This window comes from Scylla paramamosain, chromosome 2, assembly GCF_035594125.1.
Source record: "Scylla paramamosain isolate STU-SP2022 chromosome 2, ASM3559412v1, whole genome shotgun sequence".
Lineage (NCBI taxonomy): Eukaryota > Metazoa > Arthropoda > Malacostraca > Decapoda > Portunidae > Scylla > Scylla paramamosain.
In genome coordinates this window covers 29,271,817-29,276,652 of record NC_087152.1, presented here as the reverse complement: position 1 = coordinate 29,276,652, position 4,836 = coordinate 29,271,817, and the positions used below count along the sequence as shown (strand labels likewise).

The 4,836-nt window shown below is 44.5% G+C and overlaps 1 long non-coding RNA gene across 1 annotated transcript; it reads right to left on the bottom strand.

The window, feature by feature from the left end:
• Nucleotides 1-4,126: 4,126 nt before the first annotated feature.
• Nucleotides 4,127-4,831, bottom strand: LOC135112726 (uncharacterized). Its single transcript, XR_010274549.1, has 3 exons — nucleotides 4,726-4,831; nucleotides 4,456-4,645; nucleotides 4,127-4,240 (listed from the first exon to the last, which is right to left on the bottom strand). It is a non-coding gene; the product is annotated as an uncharacterized LOC135112726 (long non-coding RNA).
• Nucleotides 4,832-4,836: the final 5 nt, after the last annotated feature.

The window sequence follows — 4,836 nt, the reverse complement described above, 5'->3', positions numbered from 1 at the left end:
CATAAAACATCAGTTAAACATCCTGCTCCTCCTTTAATAAGATAATTGATTTATAGACTGCATTACGCTTTCAAACTCCACTTACTTTGAGGTTATTCCGTCCATCTCGACCCCTCTCTGGTTAGGCCCTCTGGAACCTCTGGGTCTGTGTCTGCTGCTCTCCGCTACTCTCCGCTACTGAATTATTGTACCGTTACACGCTATAATATACAGTTGTTTGGGACTGCCTATTTCCCTCAGTTTTCTATCTTTATTTTCATAACATTATACATATCCACCATTCACATTGGGCTGCGTGGGTCCTGTGTACTGGTCTGTGTTTCCTTGGTTCCCTCGATATGAAGTGCTAATTACCTTCCCTTTCCCGGGTAGTATGACCGCTTGTTATTCTCCATACTTCATTCATCTTCTCCATTTCTTATTTCTCTTTACTTATTCTACTTTCTCTTCTTTCTTTTTCCTTATTTTCCTTGCTTTCGTCTTTTCTTCTTTCTTTTATTGACAGTACTATACATATTGTGGTATGGGGTCACCACAAACGCTAATTCTTCAAATTAGATCAATGTAAGTAGTGGCGATCCTCTTCATAATATATATCAATGACACAGACGAAGGAATCAGAAGTAAACTGTCAAAATTCACAGATACTAAAATTGCTAACAAGACTGACACCAGACCAACCTAACGTCAAATTTTGCAAAATAATGTGTACATTCTCATTGAATGGTGTGAAACTTGGCTTACAACTTTAATTTTGATAAATGCCACGTATTAAATATCGGAAACAGCAATCCGCAGGAAAATTATAAAAAGTAATGCCCCCATCAAAAGTTTGGATCCTGAGAAAGATCTGGGAGTTTTAGTGACAACAGATCTTAAACCAAGCAAACGCTGCACCGAAGTCATTGAAATTGCCGTCATAAAAAAAAGATCTTTCACCTTCAAATCTGAAAAAAAAAGTCTGGCCTTGTACAACTCACTTGTACGTTATCATCTTGAATATAACGTACAGTTTTTGTCATCCTACTACAAAAGATATATTGAAAAAAAAATACTAAGTAGTGTAACAAAAATTACTTGAAGGCTTCGCAATAAACCCTGCAAGGAGCGCCTTAGACAACGAGATCTATTCTCCCTATCCAAACGCAGGCTAAGAGGGGATCTGATATTGCTTTACTAAACTTTTAAGGGTTTCACAAATATGAGACCCGAATTCCTCCTAAGACTCAACATGTCAAATATTACAAGAAACAATAGCAAATAATAGGTAAGCTATTTCAAACAAATGAAGCCAAACATTTTTCTTCAATCGTGTCATAAATATGTGGAATTGTGTTCCATCAAGTGTCGTTAACTCGGGTACTGTTCACTCATTGAAAACCTGTCTTGACAAGTATGTAGACACTAATTCTTGGTTGTCTTTGTTCATGTCTGAATAACGAACACGTTCACTCAGTACTGTCCGTGCTGGCATGTAGATTGTATGTGGTCGAAGTAGTCCTCATTTCTAAGAATTTCTTAGTTTCCTCTCACATTCCATGTTGTTTTTTCTATACAGCATGGTACCATTTCCTTTTGGCGGTCAGCCTTGCCTGGAGGGATAGGGGGTGGGGGATGGAAGGACCCTTCTTCCGTGCTATCCTTTCTCTACCACTAATAGAGTAGAATAGTTACCCAAATGGACTTGTAAGGACCCTTTTGGTCTATTACTGTTTGGACTTCTTTTGTATTCGTTTGGTTCCTCTTTCTGTGCTGTCCTGTTTGTCTCTTCCACTAGTTAGCGCAGAGTAGTTACCCAAACAGCCCAGTAAAGGTCTCAGGATCTTTTGCTGTTTGGACTTTTTATTTTATTCTTCTCTTCCTTTTCCTCAAATTTTCCATTCTCCTCCTCCTCCTCCTCCTCCTCCTCCTCCTCCTCCTCCTCCTCCTCCTCCTCCTCCTCCTCCTCCTCCTCCTCCTCCTCTTCCTCCACCTCCACCTCCTCCTCCTCCTCCTCCTCCTCCTCCTCCTCCTCCTCCTCCTCCTCCTCCTCCTCCTCCTCCCACCACCACAGGATGAACAATTATCTGTGATGGACATTGAAAAGTCACGGACCCAATCACCTAGTGACTATCATCGTGATTTGAGGCACCAGGGGTCACTGCTGCAGGGGTAACTATGCAGTGTGCGGCGCTCCATTATGAGAAGTGCTCTCTTATAGGGGCCGCATGGTAGAGGGAGCCTGATTGACTGATGCCTCTCCCAGCAAGCCCACTTTTGTTACAGTTTTTAAGTTTTCCGCGCATGACTTCAGGTGGTCGGAGATCAGGATTGCCTGATTCGCCTTTTTTAGGCCAAAAATCTAATTTTTTACTTTTTTCAAGGATTTGGCCTTGGTATATTTAGTTTGGCATGAATTGCATTTTTTTTTCTTTGTGGCACAGGTGGGAGGTGCACAGGTCTTTCTTCTTTTTCATGCAGTATTCTTCTTTATACCTATGAAGCATAAACACTCCCGGCCTCCGCTGGTCCCCCTACCCTCTCTCCCTTAATCCCTCCCGACGCGCCGCCCTTCCTCCCAGTCGGAAGCTTTCATCCTGCTGATAGGTAGTAAGCCTCTGCGAAGAAGTGAGTGCTTCACCAACTTTTTTCAATGACATAATTTGATTGATTCTCGTGCTGCAGGATGGACAGGTGTAATGGTGTGATGTGTTGTTGTTAGTGGTGGTGGTGGTGGTGGTGGTGCAGCACAGGGGAGGGTTCCAGGAGGCGGCTCCAGACCCAAGGAATGCCTGCCGCTGTCAAGTTCTCTGATCTCACCTACTGCTAGTTGCACTCCACGACATACTCCCACAAGTCAACAATTATCTAGTTATCACTGTGGGAATGAACGTTCACATTAGAATCAGCAGCAGTTTTTCTTATTGAACCTTTGAACACAGGAAGGGAAATCATGTGTTCAAATATATCTTGTTTACCGTTGGGGTTTCATGGCGTAGTGACAGTCTTGGGAACCCAGTGTGTGGGATGCCAGCGGTCATATCCCATACAAAATACAATAAATAAATAACGTGATGAAAAATAATTCACATCATAATTCTTTAATACACACTGGCGTGAACATAAGGTGGGGAAATAGAGCAACTTTACAAAAAAGATAGGAAGATGGGGAAATAGACCAACTCTAAAAAAAAGAAAAAGGGCCCTCGTGGCCCAGTGGGTAGAGTGATGCACTTGGAGTTTGGCGTGAGGGAAGTGAGGGGCGCGTAGGTTCGAACCCCCCTCTCGGAACTCACAAAAACCTTCAAGGAGCATCCCTCCATCACCATGTGTGCCTCAAACACACAGGCACGGTGGTGGAGCTGCCCACGGGGAGGAGGGGAGGTGAGTGCGCAGCACCTCCCTACCCTCCCCAGGGGTGGAAGGCACCGCCTTACCACCCCCGGGAGAGCAAGGGAGGTGAGTGCACAGCGCTTCCCTTCTCTCCCCTACCTAACCCTGGCAAGTCTACGAACTACCAGGCAAAAAATAATAAAAAAAAAAAAAATAGATAAAAAGATGAAAAAAAAAATAATAAAGGTGAGTGCATAGCACTTCCCTTCTCTCCACCTAACAGGAAAAAAATAAAAAATAAAGGTGAGTGCATAGCACTTCCCTTCTCTCCCAACCTACCAGGTAAAAGAATAAAAATAAATAAAAACCTCCCTACCACCTCGGGAGAGCAAGGGAGGTGAGTGCACAGCACTTCCCTTCTCTCCCAAGTGTACGGACTACCAGACTAAAAAAAAAGAAAATATATATATATAGTATAAAGAAAAAATATAATTAAAAAAGAAAAACGAAAAAAAAATAAAGTAAAAAACAATGAAAGTCCTATTCCCCCTCCCTCAATAAAACTGACTGAGTCTGGCAATCAACAATAAATAATAAAAACAAAACAATACCTGACTGACCCTGACAAGACCACCACCCCACCTGGGAAGCACGGGAGGTGAGTGTGCAGCACCTCCCTACCCTCCCCAGTCTCGTACCTTGACTTTGACCACCAATCTGACTCATCCTACCAACTCCAAAGAGCAACTCCAAATGTATAGACCACCGCCACCACCCCTCTGATCTTGGCAAGGTGAGTGCGTAGCACTTCCCTTGACTGACTGACCCTGGCAACTCCAAAAACAACAACACCAACCTGACTGACTTACAGATATGTAATCACCAAACTGACTGGCCCTGGGGAGCACGGGAGGTGAGTGTGCAGCACCTCCCTACACTCATCCTGACTCATCCTGGCATCTTCAAAGAGCAATTCCAAATGTACAGACCACCAGTACCTCCTACTCTCTGACCCACCAGCCTGAGTGGCCCTGGCATCTCTAAAAACAACCAACCTGACTGACTTACAAATCTTACTGTAATCTGGCAACAGACCACCAAACTGACTGACCCTGTGGAGCATGGGAGGTGAGTGTGCAGCACCTCCCTACTCTTCCCAGTCTCCCAGTTTGACTTCCACCACCAATCTGACTCATCCTACTAACTCCAAATGTACACTTCCCTTGACTGACTGGCTCTGACTGACTGACTGACCCTGGCAACTCCAAAAACAACCAACCTGACAAATGTTACAAATGTAACCTGGGGAGCAGGGGAGGTGAGTGTGCAGCACCTCCCTACCCTTCCCAGTCTTCCACCCACCAACCTGACTTGAATTATGACTGGGGAGCAGGGGAGGTGAGTGTGCAGCACCTCCCTACCCTTCCCAGTCTTCCACCAACCTGACTTGAATTATGACTGGGGAGCAGGGGAGGTGAGTGTGCAGCACCTCCCTACCCTTCCCAGTCTTCCACCAACCTGACT